The 21,430-nt window shown below is 50.5% G+C and overlaps 1 long non-coding RNA gene across 2 annotated transcripts in view; it reads left to right on the forward strand.

Annotated features, from left to right (window-relative positions):
* LOC109444866 (uncharacterized) overlaps window positions 1-21,430 on the forward strand; it is a 49,795-nt gene that overhangs the window by 20,301 nt on the left and 8,064 nt on the right. The gene's annotated exons all lie outside the window — the stretch shown is intronic.

Below are 21,430 nucleotides of genomic sequence, written 5' to 3' on the forward strand. Positions count from 1 at the left end.
GCAGCTCTTGACTGGGTCCTTGGTCCCTGGTATACCCAGGGGCAGTGTAGAATTGCCTCGGTTTCTCCTCTAGACGCCTACCAGCTACTCCCCTGCCCTGACCACAACAAGGTCCTGGCCTCAGGGAACTGCTGGTCTGGAAGGGCATCATTCTTCTCCTTGGGTTTCTGCTGCCCTCTCTGCCTGCCACCCGGCACCTCAAGGAACAGTTTTTCCATGGTCAGGTTCATTTAGGTGCCAACCATGAGCCTGGCCACTCCTGAAGCTCCCGCTCTCCAGCTATTCTGCTCCATGTCCCTGAGGTCCGGTCTCCAGGCATCGCCTGCCCAACAATGATGCAGTTGTCTTCCCAAAGATAGTGAGCGATCCAGGACCCAGAGAGGCTGGCAGTACAGGGATGAAGTGGTAAAGGCGGGAAGAGCCTGGCCACGGGTGGGGGTGGGGCTGTGAGTCCAGTGAGCACAGGTTTGCTGCAAGGGTCTGCGCCTGTCAGGAGTCTAGGATGGCTGAGTGGAGGTGGTGCCAGCGGAGGTGATGTGGACCGCATTTATCTGTCCAGTACTGCACCCCACCCACAGCCCCAAGTGCTCAGCATTGTAAATAAAACACACCTAACAAATCTCCCCTGTAAATTTTCTGCGTAGAATTTCATTACCTGTCTTATTTCCAGTCATTAGGTTTTAGTCCAATTTGGAGCTGTCCTGATGGTTGTGTAAATCATGCCTGCACTCTGGGGAGCGTGAACTTCAGGGAGAAATCACGCCTGGGCCTGTCAGGGTGACATCTCGAGCCTGAAGAACTGGACCCTGAGTGGTTGTCCGTGGAGTGTTGGCTGCGTGCCCCGAGCGCCTGCTAGTCCCCTTGCCCTGAAAAGGGAATGGAGCCAACAGTAACTGAGCACCTCACGTGTGCTAGGAACTCTACACACATCTAGAAGCTTCACACAAGCCCTACGAAGTAGGAATTACTGTCTCCGTCTTAAAGACTGAGGCTCAGAGAGGGAAAGTTACTTGCTCAAGGCTACAACAGCTTGGCTGGTTTGTACCTGGATAGTTTGGCTTTGAGCCCAGGTTTATTTGACTCCAAATCCACTGCATCCACTGCCTCCCAGCTTCATGGATAGAGGAGACCATGGAGAACCTAGCACAATGCCACCCCTTCCATGGGGAACCTAGCACCATGCCACCCCTTCCATGAAGCATCCCTTGGTTACTACCTGGAGTCAGTCCCTCTGTCATCTGTTCCCTCTATGTGAACTGGAACCACTTTGGAAGCTTTGATCACATCCAGTAGCCTTCCGTGACTCTTTGTCTGCTGTGCTGTCTCACACTTGGCTTCCTGGGCCTTTCATTCCTGGCCCTTTGCACACTTTTATTTATGCATCCAGTTCTGTGATTGTTGGGTTATTGTCTTTCCTTTTAAAATGTAAGCTCCTTGAGAGTCACGGCCACATCTCATTGGCTTACCAGTGCATTTCTAGCATCTGGTACAATATTTAATACATAATAGGTGACTGATGCATTTTTTTATTGAATGGATGAATGAAACAATGAATGAATGAAGAGGGGTGTTGGAGGAGATGCCGATACGTCATCACCTCCAGTGTCAGGTCATTAGACTCCCAGAGCCAAGTGAAGGTCTGAACGGGCAGGGGGGATTCTGGAGCCTCACGTCCAGGCCCCAAGTCAGAGCTGATCTCAGCTTCCATCTTAACATCAACATTTAGCCCCAGACCCAACTCAAACTCCAACCCCAGCCACCACCCCAGCCCACCTCTGGTGCTGCGCTCAGCCCCAAGCTCACACCCTTCCCCAGTGCTGACCGCAGCCTGAATCCCAGTGCGTCATAGGCTCAGCCTCAGTCTTAGCCCCAACCCGACTTCGATCTCAAAATCAGTTTCAATCTCAGCCCCAACTTGAACACAGATCCAACACCAACCGTAGCCTCAATACCAAACCTCAACCCCCATTTTAGCCTCATCCCCATCTTAAATCTAATCCCAGCCTGAATTTCAAGCACAACGGCGTTTCCGACTTCAGTGCAGTTCCAGCTCCAGCCTCCACCTCCATTATCACCAGCCTGTCCTTGGGAAAGCAGTGGCTCCTCCTCACCTGTGGGGCAGGGAGCAGGCGTGGTCACCAGACGGTGGCTGTGGTGTCGGCCTGTGGTCCTTTCCTGCACCCACCTGAGAGAGGCAGGAACTCTTTTGGCTTCTTGTGGGAGCTCGGTAATAACTTCTCACACCTATGTCGTGGGTACAGTTTACAAACCACAGCCACATCCATCAGCCCACTGGATCGCCTAACCACTTGGGAAGAATTATGCATTTCTCTGCGTTATGCAGGAGGAAGTGGAGGTTATTTAATGTTTTAGCCGGTTTGTGGCAAAGGGGGTGCTATAACCCAGCTCTTCTGACTCTGAGTTCCAAGCTGTCCCTAGCTCTCCCTGACCTGGCCGGAAGATGAGAGGAGCTCTTGATTCTGTGTGTGTGTGTGTGTGTGTAAGTGTGTGCAACAGCAGAGACCCCTACCCCCACCCTCAGCACCCTGGGATGGTCTCCACTAAGAGATGCGACAGAAGCATTTTCAATGTTTTCCACCCTGAGTTCAGGAAAACTTGTAAGGGAGAGAAGGTAAGAGATATTTTGGACTCCAAGGAGAGTGTGGGCGAGGTTGAGGAGTTAGGGGTTAGGGTCTTACATCAGAGACTATAATGGATCCATTACTTACAAGGCATGGGTGGAGTTTAGGAAGCAACAAGGGACGGTGTGGTCCGAGAGGCTGGCAATGCTCGGAAGTCCTTGCCACCTCTAAGGCTGATGGGGCGAGAGGAGGAGACGGTGCTATTGCAGCCCAGCGAGGGCTAGTGCTGGCGAGGACAGGATGCCGGTGCAGGATGGGTCATGGAGAAACACAGCCACCGCTAAAAATGCTGCCCAGGAGAGGAGTGGGGAAGGGATCCCTGACCTACTGCTCTCTCCCCACAATCTCTGCCAGCTGAACCCAATTCGGGGCACCCAGGCCCTGCAGACTCCTGGGGTCAGCCTCCCGGGATACAGCGCAGGACCGAGAAGGGCAGGGACTGAATCTGGAGCAGGGGATCAAGTGGAGGATAAACAGCACAAGGAGAAAGAGAGACAGGAACAGGTCATCGAGGAGAGACGGGCAGACAAAGAGGAACCGCACGAGGTGGCAAGTGTGTGTGAGAGCGGGAGTGAGAAAGGGCTCAGCCTGTTTGCCTGGGCAGGTCTGCTGAACCCAAATCCGACTCATCTGCGTCTCCTCAAATAAACTTCTGGGAAGTGAATGCCCAAAGCTGGCAGAGTGCAGAGAAGTCAACAAATATGTGCACAGCGAATTCCAAGCCTTCTGTTCCCGGCTCTGGGAGGAGCAGCAGAGCCTTGGGTGTCCGCCCTCCTCCCCCTACCCCCACCCCCTGCCTTCTGTTCTGATCCTGGAGAATGGCCTCCGCCAGGGGCATATGGAGACAAGGGGAGACTCTCTCACCGGCAGGCCTGAGGTCCAGGGAATCCAAGTAACACTGAGAAGTGAAGCTGTGCTCTGAGGCTGACACAAGCCTTCACATGCACGACTTGATGGCATCCTCCCAACCCCTCCGGGAGGCGTGCTGGGCGGGGACCGTTGTTCCATTTGATGGGTGAAGAAACTGAGACTCACAGGGAAGGATTTTCCCAAGGCCACGTTCTGAGTCAGTGGTGGAGCTGTGATTGGGCCCAGACTGAGCTTGAACTCTGACCTCACACTAGCCCCAGCACAGGCTCAGACTGGCCCCACACTACCTGGGCCAAGAGGTCAGAGGGGCCCAGCCCACCCTTGAGTACTTGCCTCCTAATTCTGCTGTGGACAGACTCCTGGAATACCCTTGAGGCTTGGATTTTTTCCTAAAGAAACGTTTACTAAAGGCAGATTTATGAAACTACTTATTTATTCTGTGCAGGGCACTTTGCACAAATTATCTCATTTAATCCCCTCAGCAATGTATAAGTTCAGTATTATCAGCCCCTCATTTTATAAATGAAGAAACTGGGGCTCTGAGAGGTTAAACAGCTTTTTCAGGTTCCCGCAGCCAGCACATGGTGCTAGGGTTCAAACCCGTGACTCTGGAGGTTTTCACTGTTACGCTATGCAGCCTGACGGAGACCAGAAATTGTAGTTCTTCCCTCTTCTTTTAAAAACAAACACCTTACGTACCTCTAACTAGGAGGAGCCACAGGTCAGCTTGGTGGGCACAGCTCCGAGGTGTTTAGCCCTGGCCTGGGCCACATCTGACAAGTCCCAGCCCAAGGGTGGCCTGTAGTAGAGGAGATTGGAGAGCATGGTCTTTCTCAACCCTCAAAGAAAGGCGAGGAATCCAGAGGACCCGTGGGTCATGGGAGGAACATTCTGAGTCTTGCACAGGACAGAACAGCTCTAGTCGTTACACACCGGGGCACAGTTCTCCAGGTACAGGCGTGTGTGCTAGTCAGCGTTCTCCAGAGAAACAGAACCAATAGGATATACATATAGATGTACAGAAAGAGATTTCTTATAAGGAATTGGCTCGTGATAATGGAGGCTGAGGAGTCCCATGATCTACTCTCTGCCACCTGGAGGCCCAGGAAAGCTGGTGGTGTAGTTCCAGTCCAAACTCCAAGGCTTGAGAAGCAAGAAGCCCATGGGATAAGGCCCAGTTCGAGTATGAAGCCAAAGAACCAGGAGCCATGACGTCTGAGGGCAGGACAAGATGGATATCTCAGCTCAAGCAGAGAGCAAAGTCACCCTTCCTTGGGCATCTTGTTCTATTCAGACCCTCAGTGGATTGGGTGATGCCCACCTGCATTGGCGAGAGTAATCCTCCTTACTGTCTACCGATTCAAATGCGAATCTCTTCTGGAAATGCCCAGGAAGACATGCCTAGAAATAATGTTTTACCAGCGATCTAGGCATCCTTCAGCCCAATCAAGGTGACACATAGAATTAGCCATCACAGCATGCTACACCCTTGTGAGAGATATCTGTCTGCTTGCCAAAAGAAGGTGCTGGATGTATTAGGGAGCTTCTCCCTACCCTCCCAGTGCTAGACATGTGAATAATTGATTAGAGCCCCAGCTCAAAACTGGAGAGAAGAGATAGGCAGAAGGCACTTTTCAGGAATTTTGGGCAAGGGCTGAGTCCCCAGGGAAAGCCCAGGTCTCCTGCAGCATCTATTACCCCAGGACGCCCCTTCCTGGTTCTCCCTGTACATCAGTAACTTGCTTTTTGTGTCCCTCCCCCTAGGGGTTCCCAGGAAAGAGAAGGGGACTCAGAATCCTGACCTTGCCATCTGTAGGACAGCATGAGATTAGAGATGCTGAGCCCAGAGACCTGGCGTCTTTGTGATTCTGGGCAAGTCCCTGGCCCTCTCTGGGCCTGTTTCCTCCTATGCAAAGGGAAGCAGTGGGCCTCAGTGCTCCCCAAGTTCCCTTCACACTGATTTTCCCCTGGGCCCTCCGGCTCTGAGCTGTGCAGCATATTCTCCTGCTCCTCTCTCTCGTCTCCAACCTCTGGGCAGAGACTCTGGCCATGGTGCTGAAGGCGTCCACGGCCTCTATAGGGGCTTGGACCTGTGGAGGTGAGTGAACTACTCATCTCAGGATTTGTGAGGGCAGAGGAAAACTACCCCAATTGAGCACCTACTATGTACCAAGTTTTCTGCTGTTCACTTTACATGTATTGTCACAGTGATTGATCACAGTATCCCTTGGAGGAAGAGAATATCATGGGGAAACTGAGTTTCAGGAGCTGTGGGTCCTACAACTTTCAGGAAGCAGAAAATTGCTCTCCTGACTTTGGGTTTCAAGTAGTCCTGGTTCCCAGAGATGGTCCTGGGACAATTAAGGGCAGCTGAAAAAACAGTGACATGCAGAAATGGTTGATGAAACTGTGAAGGAACGTCTGTTGGCATTGGTTCTGAGCCTGCGGCCAGAGATGAATGATTGAAACACCAGGCTTGTTAAAGCGAGAGCACGTTTGATTTCTCTCCCCTGCACTGCATGCGATTTCGCTGGAGGGAAGTTAGCAATCAGCTAATTGACATTGAATTAACCATGAAACTCAGCCCGTGCCTTCTCTCTGAAGCGCTCTCCAGCAAGACTTTATCAAGGCTTTGAATTATTGATTATTACTTATAGCTCTGATGGGGTGATTTCCTTTTATTTGTTTTCATGTTGGGTGTCCTTCATAAGTGTCCCTGAGAGTGGGAGGCACCAGACAGTAGAGCTTCTTACCAGAGGAGCGGAGGGGAGGGGGCTGAGTCCAGGGAGGACAGGTCTGGACATCCATCCTGCCCCAGAGAAATAAACCTGTATTTGTTAAACTGTGGAGATTTTGTGTTTTGTTTTTGCTGCTGTTACCGTAGCAAAGCTTAGCTTAACCTGACTAATAGGGGTGCTGGGGGTTGAGGTCCTTCGTGATACGTCATGATACCAAGTTTAGTGTCTGAATGAGCTGTGTTCCTCACCCCTGCCATCTAAACTCTACTGTAAGGGCTCGTATTGGATGTCTATTTCAACTTCCTCAGATACTGAATTCTTCCACACTATCCAAACCAAATGGCTTTCTGTGCTCCGCTTGCATATTCTTGGGACAGGGAGTCTTTTCAAAAATGCTCATCTCTGACTGCCCCCCCTTGGCAGTGCCCATGTAATTGCCCACTGGTTTGGGCTCTGTGCCATGGAGCCCCACAAGGTAGTTTTATTCTTTTTGTCTTATCACAGCCTTTCAAGAATCTGGAATTAGATATCTGAGTCCTTTCCTCTTCCAGGCCAAATATCTTTTTGACTCTTCCTCACACAGCTAGATTTCAAGTCCTCTCTTCAACTTGGTCTCTTTTGTTGGGAATCCAATGTGTCTGGGAGTCTCTGAAAATACCTCAAAAATGGATATAGCACTTCAGATATGACTTGAGAATGGTAGATTTGAACAGAACTATCACCTTCTTCAGGTTGGATATTAGACCTTTAATGATGTAGCCTGCCTAGGATGAATAGCTTCATTCTATGCCACACACATTTACTTCTTATAGAATTCATGTGCTCTTCATATTTCCCAGCTTCCTTGAGGCCAGATGAGGCCATGTGAACAATCTGACCAGTGGTCTGTGAACTGAAGTTATATGTGATACTCTGGAATGAAATATTTAAGAGCCAATGAGTGACATTCCAGCTCTTTTTGATTGCTGTGGTGACCTGGAAGCCATGTGTGCTCCAGATGGTATTGCTATAAGACATAAACAGCCTGGATCTCTGAGTCACCACAGGAAAGGGAGCTGTCCTGAAGAGGTGCTGGACCCACCGTGGACTTTTTATGAGCAGAAATAAACTTCCATGTGTTAAGTCACTGACATTTTTACTGTAGTGGTTGCTGTTACTGTAGCACAGCCTAGCCAAAGCTGACTAACAGGCCATCATGCTGCTCCCTCACATTGGGCTTGAAGTCTCTCTCATTACCTACGAAACACCTCAGGGGAAGCCCATCCCTCTTTAACTAGAGCTTGTAGTAATTCTTATTTATCGACTTTGAGCTCCTTAAGTTTTGTGAGCATGTTTTATTCTTTGTATTTCTCCCAGTCTGGTCAGCCACGCAGAGAGCATTAATCTTGGCAGAAGGAAGAGAGTAAGAAAAGGTACTCTGGGCCCGTCAAAATGGAGGCAGAAAATATCCTCTTTGGAATGAGGCAGTGTGGACTCAAATCTCTACTTCACTTCCCTCACTGACCAGCTGTTTGCCACTTGGCTAGTTACCTATTCTCTATGAGTTTCTATCAAATGGAGATAGTAGTCTCAGTCTTTCAGGATTGGAGAATGTAGGAATATATTTTATAAAAAGTGCCTGGCACATAATTTTTGTTGTAAATAAGGACCAAATATCATCATCATTGTCCTCATCAGTGGGATCAGGGGCAGTCTTGCCCCATCCATCCAGGTGGGAAGAAGAGAAGAGGGTCATTCAGGAAGGGTCTCCACATCACGGTGGTCACAGGTGGAGGATTTCACAGACGTAGGATCAAGGAGACCCTCGCAGGTTCAGGGCCAGACATTCTGGCCCAGCCCGGTGGCAGCATTCCTTCAAGGTTGCTCACACACCCCAGGTCTCCCTCTCCTTTCTCACTGGACTTTCACTCAACAGTCATGTTTGGCCTAAGGTGCAGCTTGTCACATCTGTGTGGTTGGTTCCTCTAGTACAAGTTCAGTTTGCTTCCGGGAGAAACTTGGCCAAGGTGATAGGTTAGTGAGGAATCGTGTCACTCTGCTGGCAGGGGTTCAGTGTGCAGGGGAGGGTAGGTGGCCTCTGGACAGATGCTACATTAGAGATGGACAGCATGCATGGGCAGATGTCATCTAAAGATGATGGTGCACTGTACACAGGTCACCCCAGAAAAATGTCCCTGTGCCAATGCACACCATTTTGTGTGCCTCATGTCACTGCGGAAGAAGAGAAGAGAGGGAGCTTGTATTTTTTTGAGCTATATATCCAAGTTTTTTTTTTTTTAATGTTTTTTTTTTTAATTAAATTTATTGGGGTGACAATTGTTAGTAAAATTACATAGATTTCAGGTGTACAATTCTGTAATACATCATCTATATATCTCATTGTGTGTTATATCCAAGTTTTAACTTACATCTAATTTAATTCTTACAATCCCACAAGTTAAGGGTTATTCCCATTTGAGAGAGAAGGCAAATGAGGCTTAGAAAGTGTTTGAGCTGGGACTTGAGTCCAGGTTTGCTTGACTTCAAAGCCTGTTCTCTTTTTGGTCACCGCCTGCCTCCCAAGACTTGTTCTCTGTGCGGTCTTTCGCTGCCCTCCACCTTGACAAATCAGCAGGCACTGTGGTATGTTCTGAGCCCGTTTCCCCTCCGGAAAACAGGGATACTAATAGCACCTACGCCCTAGAGTTGTTCCGAGGATTAGCTGAGGTAACGGTCTCAGGCCATTGAGCACGAGTTAGCATCAATTAGGTGTTAGTAAGGAATGTAGTGATAGCTAACTTGCATGGGGTACTGTGTCTACGATGTCCCAGGCGTGGCGCTAAGTGCTTGATTCATTTTATTTAACCCTCAAAATGACCCTCGGGATAGGTGTGAGTACGCTTATTTTCAGCTGGGGAAATTGAGGCTTAAGAGAAGTGAAGTGAATTATCCAAGTTCACACACTGAAGAGTGCGTCCTGGTCATCGAGGCTGTGCTGTCTGAGGTCAGAGCCACAGAATACTAATAATTTAGGAATAACTTCCTCGTATTGAGTGGTTATTACCACTCAATGCCAAGCACAGTGCTAATATATGTATATAAACTCTATGAGGCAAGTTCTATAATGAGCGGGGTTTTTCACACAGGAAACTGCAGTGTGGGGGGACCTGAGCGCAGGTTACTGACAGCCCTTGCACTTAGCCACATAAGCACCTGAATATCAGGGAAGACACAGGTATTATATATCCTTCAATTGGGATGTGGTGCTGGGATTAAACATTGTTTGCAAAATACGTACTGAAAACAAAAGGATTCAGCAAGTTTTAAGAGGAAGGGATACATAAAGATGTTAGGCAAAGGCCAACACAAAAAAGGTAGGTGTTGAATTGTTGGCCTTCCAATGGCTCCAGGTGGTCTGGGCAGGTCACAACCAGTTTGATTCAGCTTCATCCCGTCTTGGCCAGCTCCACACATTTTGAGCCGGCCCCAACAGGTCTGGTTTGATTCGAGCCAGCTTGAATTAGTTAGATCTGGTTGCAGCCAGTTGGGATCGGTCTGAACTGGATTGACCTAGTTTAAGTCCGTTTGTCTCTTCAGTTTGACTTTACTCTCAGCCTTAGAGCTTTGATGCTCTGGTTGGATGGCTGTGGTTGGCGCACCAGGTGAGAGAGAATATGTAGGTAGATTATTAACCTTACAGGGGCCGGCCCATGGACCCTTGGGAGTCTGCAGTTGGAAGACCTCAGCTAGTGGGCTCTGGCTTGGCCAACTTTGCTGGAGCACCCCTTCTTCAGTTTCCCTTCCCACTCTGTCCCCCTGAAATCCCCTTCCCATGTGCTCTCTCCCACTGCTTTTCTGTCCTAAAAGTAGACTTTGCCTTCAATTTCTTTCTGAAGGTGCCAACCCAGAGGACCCAAAGGTGCAGATCTAGAGCTATCCCTGAGCAGTGGGGCTTGTATAGGATGGCAGGGCTCATATGTAGATGGTGCCCCCTGTCATGGGTGACTGAAGAGTGTTTCTCACTTCATTCCCAGGCTTGAAACATGTGATTTGCACCACCACACTGGCAATCCAATTAAACATTGATGTGAGTGGGGGCATGGGGAGGAAGGTGGGCAGAAAGGGCAGATACTGGCTAATGGGATGCCACATTGCATTATCATCCTGCAGGAACCATGTCCCTTCAGGGAATGGCGTGCGCCAAAGGGCATGAGCACCAAACAGGCCTCCGTGGGGAACAGGGCCTCCATGCAGGTTGGACCCCTGCCCTGGGCTTGCTGCTCTGTTCCCAGCTGGACTGGGTGGTGATGGAGCTGCAGGACTGGTCAGACCCAGGAAGAGTCAGAAATTCGGCACCAGCCATCTCCTGGAGCTGACAGTCCCCAGCACCTGCCACCTCCCTCTTCCCTGTGCCATGCCTACGGCTGTGAGTATGTTGGTTAGAGAACAGGGGTGGCCACCTGGTTGGGAATGTGTATCCTTCGAACTAGAAGCAAGTTGTCTAATACACTTACCCACGGGCATGCGGAGGTTCTATAGCAGGCCAGTTCATGCTCCTCCCACAGACCTGTGGGATCCATTCTGTGTATAGAGAGGGAGTAGGGTAGAGAGAAGGAGAGTCTCCTGCCTCCAGGCCAGGGCTTTTCTACCATGTTTTGCACCTCTCTCCCCTGCAATGAAGGCAAACTCTGGTCCCGAGAACTCTTGCTCTAGCTCTCTCCCCAACGGTTCTCCTGCCCGCCACCTCCACCTGCCATGATGCCAGCCACGCCAGGGCTCTTGGGACCCCAGAGGATCCTCTGAGGAGAGATGGGAGCCACAAAGGAAGGGGGTGATGGGCCTTTAAGTGTTAATCAAGGAGGGGGCATCTGAATGGACTGTGTCAGTAGTCCACTTTGTCCTAAGGTCAAAGACTGTGCCCGGGGAACCAACTGAGCCCAGAAACGATGGTGCCCAGCGACTGACTGCTGACCATGCCTAGGGACCGACTGTGCACAGGAACCAGCTCTGTCCAGGAAGTGACCGTGCCTATGGAGTAACTATGCCCAGGGACCCACGGTGCCCAAGGACTGACGGATCCCAGGAACAACTGCCCTTACAGACCTTCTGAGGACTCACTGTGTCTGGGCTAATCTGTGCCCAGGGCCTGACTTTTGTCTCCTCTGATGGCCCGAGGGCTGACTGGACCCAGGGGCTCCCCGTGCCCAGGGACTGATTATGCCAGAGAATGTCTGTGCCCAGGGGCTGACTGGATATAGCCTGACTATGCTGAGACTGTTTCAGGGGTCAGCTGTGTCCGGAGACTAGCACAGACCAGCGACCAACTATGTCTAAGAACAGCTGTGTCTGGCAAACCAGCTGAGCCCAGAGATCGGCCCTGCCCAGGGCTGCACTAGGCCCAAGGATGGACTGTATCTGGAGATCTAAGACCCACTGTACCCAGATACCAGATGTCAGGAGACTGTGCCCAGGGACTATGGGGGTGGGCAGAGACTCTTCTACCTGGAAATAGATTCATGTGCCTGGCATAGGGCTGCCCAGCTGTGTGGTACCATGTCTGGTGTGAGCGTCCCTGGCAGCAGCTCTTCTTCTGGGACAATGGGAGGGGAACCCCTGTCCTCAATGCAGGCAACCTCAGACTCTTCATTTTGCAGCCTGGTGACTAGAGAAGGGGGAGAACACAGAGCTACTGAGCACCTATTATGTGTCAACACATGATTGATTCTTCTTTCCCATTATGTCGTTTCCTCCCAAGGAGGTAGTAGACATCATCCACATTTACAGATGAAAAAACTGAGGTTCACGGAGGTGAAAATTCTTTTCTAGTCTTTCTGACTCCAGAGCTCTTAACCATAAACCATACTCCCCATCGGATCCCTGAGAGGAAGGAGAGATTGGGGCCTCTCCCCATCTTACAGAAGAGGAAACTGAGGAAGGAGCAGACTCGGGCATGTAGCCTGTAGTTGGCAAGTTAAAGCTGCTCATGCTAGTGGCCCTGACTTCTCAGGGAGGAGAAGGGCACTTGGCAGGCCTGGGAGGAAGAGCTTCCTGCGCCGCATTCCTGCTGGCTGTCTTGGAGGCCGTCTGCCTCATCACAAGCCTCCTTTCATGCTGTCCAACAAGGCTGCTTCAGAGCCCGGACTCGGCTGTGCAAACACGCACATCTGGGCTGCTGGCCGGAGCAGGGCAGCGGAACTCCCCCACAGCTGGCCAGCTGCTCCTGACCTTCTGGACAAAGGGATCTTTGGCCCTGTGGGGGCTCCCAGGGAACTTGGGGCTCTGGAGGGTACAGCCCCTACCCAGCCCTCTATGGGGAACAGTCCTCTCTGGCTCGTCATTTTCATCAGTACTGGAACTCTGTCACTGACAGCATTTCCTGCTGAGGGCATGCCCTTCTTCTCCCTCTAGGGCCAACACCCAGCCAAAACAGGGGAAAATAGGACAAAGGCTGCGGGCAGAAAGGGGCAAAGGAACCTCTGAGCAGCCATCCCAGTCTAATCCCCATCCTCTAAGTTCTAAAAAACTTAGAGTTTCATGGAGAAGACACCAATCAAATAATCACAATAAACAACTGTAAATGACAACAAACTCTTACATTGTGTTTTTACAATTCCAGGCACTCTTTTTGATGCTTTACATATTTTAACTCATTTCATCCTTACCACAACCTGATGAGGGGATACTGTTATTATTCCCATTTTACAGATTAGGCCATTGAGGCACAGAGAGGTTAGGTGACTTGCCCAAGGCTTCACAGCTCATAAGTGGCAGAGCCAGAATTTGAACTCAGGTAGTGGACATTCTTAACACTGATGTACATTTACAAACTACTATAAAGGCTGTGATGGGGAAGTGGCAGTGGGGAGTGGGGAAGTCACTGGGGAGGGAGATAGGGTTTAGGGAAAATCACTTTGGCTGCTGGGTGGAGGGCAAATCTTAGGGTCTAGATTGGAGGCTGTCACGAGAGTATTGGTGAGAGATGATGGCGAGGCGGTCTGGATTAGGGCAAGGCTGTGGGCACGGGGAAAAGAAGATGAGTTTGGGAGAGATGTAGCATCTAGAATGGTGGTACCTGGCTGTTGAGTGGGTATGAGGGTGAGCGTGAAGGTGGAGTTGAGGACTTTACCCTGTGTTTGGGGAGTGAGCCCCATGTGTCCCAGGTGCCCTCTTCACGTGCCTGGCAGGACCATCTTGGTTTTCTAGGAGGAGAGTTGGCCTGTGGGGCATATTTGGGGTCTTTCATTGATGTGGTGCCCCCACTGCCAGCAGCAACCCCGAGGGCTCGGGGGGAGAGAAGATCAGTGGTGCAGCAGAGGAAGCCCCAAATTAGGCATCAAACACGGATTCATTCTCTGGCAAGAGGTGAGACTTTGGGAGAATCACCTATGTCTCAGGACCTCAATTTCTTCTGAAATTGAGGAAATGAGGCCTCTCTTGCAGGGCCGTGTAAGACAATGGATGGGAACGTGGGCTGCGAAGGGAAAAGGCTGAGGAGCTATTCGCTGCTGTTGTTTAATAGCATCATTTGAGGCTCCTTTCCATGTGACAGGGAGGACTCTAGAGGCCTGGACACTCGTCTCTAAGGTGTCCTGTGATGCTGGACATGCCTTCTGCTCTGAGCCTCTGCCTCCTGCTCCCCTACGGGAGGTAGAAGATACAGGGCTGTTCTGCCAGGCCGGTGGAGACAGCACTACTGCCTGAGTTTAGCACCTGGAATGGAGCTGGCCAGAAACGACATCTCTTGTTCATTCTAGTTCATTTTTCATCTAACAAACATTTAATTGAACATCTACTAGGTGACAGACCCTGTCCAGAGTGCTACAACCTTAGGATGAAACGAGGTCAGCAAAATACCCCCAAAGCTCACTTTTCAGTGGGGGCGGTGGATCGTACCGAGTAAAACAAGTTAACAAAGAGGACTGGAACTACCAGCTGTGTTATGAAGACAAAAACCGCCAGTGATATAAGAGGGCCACAGGGAAGCTGAGGTCTGGCTGCTGAGACGAAGCCAGACTAGAGAAGCTTAGGTGACTAGTGAAAGAGGAGTGTGGTAATACAGGCATCCAGAGGTAGGAGAGAAGCCAGCTCAGAGGGCTTTGCAGGCCCTTTTAAGGAGTGTGAACTTTATTCTAAGAGCGATGGGAAGCCTTTGAAAGGATTAAAGCCGGGGCATGACATAATCCGATGCACTGGTTTAAAAGGTTACTTCGGTTGCTGTGCAGAGAATGGATTGAATGGAGGAAAGAAATGTGATGGCTCCCACTCCTAGTTCCCTCCACCCCCACCCCGCCCAGAGGACCACCCCTCTGTCAGCTGAGGCATTACCCAATCTCCACAACCCCTCATCCCTCTTCCAGACCAGGGGCTCCAGATGTGCATGGCCCCCAGAGAGCAGCAAGGCACCTGAGGCAGAGGACTGGCTGGCTGCCTCCTGCAGGCTGGGCTGGAAGGTGGCAGGGGGGACCCAAGTGCAGGGCCAGTGGGCGTGAGCATGGCTGACCAGTCTGCTTCCACCCACCATGCAGGGCGGGGGGTGGGGGGGGGTGGGGGGGGGGGGGGGGGTGGGGGGGCCCACCCACATCCCCACCCCCACCCCCACCCCGCATGGGGCTTTTGAATTAGAAAGTCTTAACTTTTTCTTTTAAATGGCAGCTCTGTGTACTGTACATGGTAATTAATACATTAGCATTTATGCAAAATACCATCACAGCCAGGCTGGTATGTCAGCTGCCTTCCTGAGCTGCAAAAATGTGAGCGCCCCGAGGTACCTCAGACAGGCCCCCGCCCCTAGCAGACAGCTCGGTTTGACCTGCACCATTCCCTAACGTGTCTCAGGGAGCATGTCTGCATGTACATATCTGTGTACACCGGCCAGTGTATATGCTTTTTCTTGTGAGGGTTTGTGGGTATGCATGTGTCTTTGTGTGTGCATGTCTGTGTTCATATGAGTGTGTCTCTGTGTGTGTGTGTGCCTGTGTGCTAGTCTGGGCATGAACGCATGTGAGTATGGTTTTATATATGCACATTGCTGAACCTGTGTGTGTGTACTTCTCCGTATGCCCATGTGCATGTCTGCGGGTCTGTGTTTGTGACTGGGTATGTGTGCATGAGTGTGTGTGTCTGTGCCTGTCTCTATGCACTTATGTACATGTGCCTGGTACATGTCTGTGTGTGTCGGTATGCATCCGTGTGGGTTATGCATGCATGTGCATATAAGCACAAATATGTAAGTTCATGGTTATATGTGTACATCAGTGGGCACTCACATGTAAGTGCCGATATGTAGGTCATTAGGTACGTCTGTGGGGTCTGCTCTTCATGTATGTGCATCTGTTATCAGTAAGACTGTGTGTGTTTCTGTATGTGTTTGGATATACCCCGTGCCTTCCTTTGGATGTGAGTGTGTGTGTGTATGAGATGCTTGCTTGCTAGAGTGGTTCTGGAATGGAGTTGTAACGCAGCGGAAAGAACAGCCCACTGGAAACAATGACATCTGGGTCAAACCCTGCCTCCACCCCTTGATAGCTCTGCGACCTTGGGACAGTCTCTCCACCTCTTTGCGCCTCAGTTTCCTCCTCTGTAAAATGGGACTGATGAAATCTACCCTTCCCATAACAACAATAATAAATATCCATTGGGCACTAGACACCCTGCTGAGGAGCTCACAGTGCAATGGGGGAGATGCACCCACAAACAGGTAGTGACCAGAGAGGTTAATATGGTGATGGCACAGGGTGCTTCGAGGACCGTCATTTAACTCCGAGTAGTTGACAGGGGTGGGGGAGAATTGGGGACAGCTTCTCTGAGGAGGCGATTCTAGAGTGGAATCTTGGAGGATGAGTAGGAATTAGCCAGAGGGAGAAGCTGAGATGAGGGAGCCCGAGGAGGGAGTGCAGACATGAGCTGTGGAGCTGTGCAACTGCCTGGCCCAACCAGAGAGGCTGGAGACTAGGAGTGAGTGGCAGGAAAGGGCGGGTTGGAGTGGGGGCCGGGCCGCTGGAGTAGGTCATCCAGGGCCCGTATATCAGGGGCAGTGGGGAGCCGGTGAAGGCCTTTAAGAAGGAGAGAGTCAGGATCAGAGCAGAAACATCACTCTGCCTTCTGCAGGGAAGTGGGACAGAGGCCGTATCACAAAAGATCTAGAGTGTCAGGCTAAGGGGCTTAGATCCCCCCCCCCCCCCCCCCCCCCGCCGTGGGCAATGTGAAGCCATAGAAGGCCTTTAAGCAGAGGAATGGCTGGGGAGTTTGTATTTTATAGAAATCAGGCTGCGTACTGAGTACTGGATCCTGACTGAGGGAGGCCAGGGCTAAGGACAGGGAGGCCAGCGATGGGGTGTTTGGTGGCTTAGTTTGGGGTAATGACTGTGCTGCCACACCTCTTGGGTGTATCTTAGGAAGGGTGCATCAAGCCTTTTTAAATGAAGGCATGCACAGAGCAGGCAGCGGGAACCCTGGTTTCGACCCTGTGCCCTGCCATTATCTTGCTGTGTAACCTTAGTGTGGCCAAGTCTCTTAGCTTCTAGGGCTTTAGGTGGTAGTTGGGTAAGGAGACCCGCAGGAGGTGATCCACGCAGAAAGAGGGGGGGACGTTGGGAAGGACTTTGCTTCCCTCACCTCCTTGGGGAAGAGTCCCCTCGGGGCACAGGAGGCCCGGCAATGGGGGCAGCAGCCTTCCTCCTTTCCTCTTGTGGACAGGAGGGTGAGGACAGGGCAAGGACAAGCTCATGTATTTTCATGCCGTGGCCTCACACTCAGCCCCATAGTCCCAGCTCACAGAGGCTGGGAGGCTGCTCTGGGGTGGGCCAACCCCGCCTGCAAGCAGACACTCCGCTATTGTTCAAAATGGAATTGGTCCCAGGAAGCTTGGAGCCTGTAAAACCGCTATGAATTTTGCAAAACAGCTCTGAGGCGGTAAAGCATGTCAGAAGAATCGAATGCGGAAATCCTTATTTAGAAGCTCCACTCTGGACAGGCAGGCGGTGCCTGGAGAAAGGATGGGGCAGGGGCTGTGGCCCTAAATGTCCCTCCCCTGTAGCCCACACAAAGGGGAGACAGCCCTGCAGCTGATGGAGCCCCAGCTCTGTCTGATTTGCCTGGCCTCAGGCTGAACCCCTCACAAGGCACCCCCCATCCTTTCCCAATGTACCTATACTTTTCTTTCTTTTGAAAGCAGCTTTATCATTTTGTAAAAAAAGGATACATATGCTCATTGCAAAAAATTCAGACAATATGGAAAAGTTCAAAGAAAAATGTAAAAATCACCTCGGATTTCACCATCCAGAGATAACCACATAACATTTTGGTGAAAGTCCTTCCAGACTTCTCTCTGTGCATAAATATACACAAATAGATTCCACGTATGCAATTCTACCCTGAGTGAGATCTGTCGACACGTCCTGTTCTGTCACCTGCCCCCCAACCCCCAACTCAGCAATATGTCATGGATATCCTCCATGTCAATACATATAGATCCACCTCATAGTTTTAATGCCTGCGCTATATGTGTGAATAAACCTCACTTTACTTACCCAGTCCCCAGCTGATGGTGATACATGTTTTCCTAATTGTTTTGCTCTTATAAACATCCCTGCAATGAACAGCTATGTGCATATATCTTCGTGCATGCATGCATGCATGCATGCATGCATTCATTCATTCATTCATTCATGCCACAAATGTTTATAGAGTCCATCCTACATTCCATGAGCCCAGTGCCAGGCTGGGGATAGAAATGGTGAATGAAACAACACGGTCAGTGCTTGCTTTTAGAGTTTATGATATAGTGGGAGACAGGACACCCAGCCACTGTCAGCAGGGCAAACAGCAACTTTTGCAATGGGCTTATGTCTTAAGCACTTACACAAATCACTATCCAATTAGCAGGTGATACGGAATAAACAGAGTATGAAGGAAAATTACTCATAGTAGGAAGGACAGATATAGACTATGAGAGGGGAAGAGCAGAGCAGGTAACTTACCCTTGGGAGGCAGGAAGGGCTTCTCTGAGGAGGTGACATTCAAGTTGAAAGATGAATGGGCAAGAGGCAGGGTCAGGGGATGATGGGTGGGTGTGGAAGGGAACAGCAAGAGTTCACTTGGAGTGGTTTTTTCAATGACCAACATACAGAAAATTCCTAAAAATGGAGCTGTGGAGTCAGAGGGCAAGCAGAGTTTGCATTTTGTCACATATTGTAAATTGCTTTCCACGAAGGTTTTACTAATTTATAATGCCATAAAAGGTAAGTGGTGGGGTTGTCGCGCAGATTCAGTAAGAGTGGGCGCCGAGGGTTAAGCATCGCGCTCGCTTGCGTACAGGAAGCGAGCTGGTCGCTGCTGTTGCCATTATTATTATAATTATCTTTGCCAATCTAATCAGTGAAAAATGATATCTCATCTTTGTTTTTAACCAATGTGTCTTTTTTTTCCAACTCTGCAGGAAATTGAGCTTTTGGAGGGGGGGAAAGGAACTATTTTTCTTAAGCCACCTTTGTCAGATGCCTTCCTGTGCCTCTTGGAGAGGCAGAAAATGTCCAGGGGCCCTGGCTCGCAATCCCCTTCACTCAGCAAAGCCCCTGGGACTTAGAGGTGACTCCAAATCCCGTATGGCTCTGGGTTTCCAAAGGCAGGTGCCAGTCAGAGAGGAGGGTGGTTTGGAACCTGTGTAGGATGGGTGTCATGCCTGTGGGGAGGGGTCAGTGGGGGGGGGGGCTGGAGGCAGCATCCACATGCCATTAGGAGTGCTTAGAGATCCCAGGTGCTCCTGGGTGATATTAATGCAGCTGTATGAATACTAACAGCGTGCCCATTAATATTAATGACAATAATAAACAAGTGTGAGGATTGTTTTTAAAGAGGACTGCTGCTCCAGTTGTTGCCCCCCCTTCTTGAAGAAGCTTCTAAGGGTTTTGGCTTCCCTCTCCCCGGACCTCGTGCATGAGTCTGTGGCATCCGCCTGACCTCTGCCTGGGCAGGGACTGAGCCAAAGGGTACTTCCAGCACTTTGGATTGAAGGGGAATCAATGCAGGAAACCCCAAGTTTCTGTGCGAGGCGGAGCTCCGGAGGGATGTGAACCGTGGGGGGCAAGGAGGGATGAATTGGCTTGTGTTTGGGCAGCCAGCTGTGAAGACTCCACCTCTGACCCTCTTGGGCATAAGGCCCAGCCAGCTACATCCCCAGAGGAGCGTGGGCAGGGGGCTTGCAAGGGGCCAATCTCTTGCAAAGGTGGCTGGAGGAATTACCCTGCTAAAGTGGTCATGAATTATAGAAAGGAAGAGGGGGGAGGAAGGCCCAGAATATCATATGTGTAAATAACCCAGAGTGGCGGCCAGACATAAAAGCCAGCCACCAAGCTCTTGTACCCACAGCGTCCCTTCTCCTCCCGACCCACTCGTGCCAAGTACCACAGCGAGTCACTTACAACCTCCTTCTTCAAAGGATTTGTTAATAAGTCAATGACGGAACATCTAAAGGGGAAAAATATTTCTCTTTATAGTTGGAGATAATTGTCCCAGGAAAAAAAAAAACAACAAACCTTTAATTACAACTCACATGGAGAAAGCTTGATTTGTGGGCAGAGCCCAAATGCTGAGGAGCTGGATGTAAAATATTTGTAATATTTAGGGAACCTAGAGTTTTACATAAAAGTAAACAGCATTGCCTGAAGGCACAATTTCCAGCAACACAATAAAATGTGCAGTGAATTTATGGCGGCCATCCATTAGCTCTTACCAAGGCAACGTCGCCCCTATCTGTCGTCCATCATTATAATAGAGGGTTAATGCACCGAATTTACATAAAAAAGTCATATTGTCTGCATGAATTATTTACACTCGAAGCTGTTTTTACAGCTTGGTTTCAAGCTGGATTCTGGGAGAGATTCTGCCAGTAAATTACTCTGTGGAGACCTGGTTCTGTAACTGCGCGCGGAGCCAGCAATGAAAAGAAAGGAAAATGGGCAGGCCCTGGCGGGTCGTTGGTGCTGACGCCTCTGGGGTGGGGGCTGGTGGCAGCAGTGGAGGCTGTAGGAGGCTGTCGGACCTTGCTGTGCATGGGGCTCCGTCTCTGGGCCCCGGGGTTTCACGGGTGCTGCCCAGTGACCCATGCGGGCAAAGCTGGTTTGGGCCCCTGGAACCACAGCGATTTCCAGAGGTGTCCAAGGGTTCTTGGTGGCTGAAGTCAGAGGTCTTTTAGGGATCAGGGTCCTAGACAGGGAGAGGAGCGACCGTGTTTGTTGCAGCAGGGCCTAGCTTAGCAGTGCGATGATTACAACCTCCTCATCCCCATTGTACAGATGGAAAGACTGAGACCTCAAGAAGCACCTACTCAGGAAGCAGGAAGCCATTCATCTCAGGAGGGCCTGGGGAATATGGGATGTACATACACTTCAGACTTGGGGGGAGTGAAGCTGGGATACGGCTTCCTTGGGAGGATATACGGAGAATCCGAATGTCTCCCATCTCAGCCTTTGTGTTTTCTAGGGCTTTTAGTGAATTGGAGCTAGTTTTAGTGGTTAGGATGGGGATGAGCTGTTTTGTGGCACTGGGTTCTTAAATTGTCTTTCCTTTAGGGTTTGGGGTACTGGGGAGAACTGCTTCTGCTAACAGGTGATGTTGAAGTTATGGGAGGCTGATCATGCAATGAAAACCCACCTGGATTTTTAATTCCATGCTAGCTGCGTGGCCTTGGGCAAGCCGCCTAGCATCTAAGGGCTGTTTCCTCATTTATAAAATGGGGTTTCTAATCCTGACTCCCCCAGCCTGTCCCTGCAAGTGAGGAGAGCCTCAAAGGTGATAACGTGCTCTAGGAGGTGTGTGATGTGTTATAAGCAAGGCCACAAGTGACGGGTCAGCAGAGGGAAGCCTTGAGGTTAGGGCTGATCGGAGAACTTGAAAAGTGCAAGACAGACAGATGGAAGGAGAAGGCCAGACAGTCAGACACAAAGAGCTAAAGAATCCCAGACAGAGAGCTAAGGAGAGACAAAGAGCAAACACACATAAACAAAGAGACAGGGAGAGAGATGGAGAGGAGGAAGAGGTGACTGTTACAGGGAGAAGAGTCAGGTCAACTCAGGCTGCCGAAGGTCTGACTTCCTGGAGTCTTGAGGATGTTTTCCTGGTCAGTAAAGAGGTTGGCAGGGTGGGGTCTGCCCTGGGGCCAGGGTTACCTCTTGCCTGGACCCCCTCTCTCCATCCAGGCCAAGA

This window comes from Rhinolophus sinicus, linkage group LG06 (assembly GCF_036562045.2).
Source record: "Rhinolophus sinicus isolate RSC01 linkage group LG06, ASM3656204v1, whole genome shotgun sequence".
Taxonomy (NCBI): Eukaryota; Metazoa; Chordata; class Mammalia; order Chiroptera; family Rhinolophidae; genus Rhinolophus; species Rhinolophus sinicus.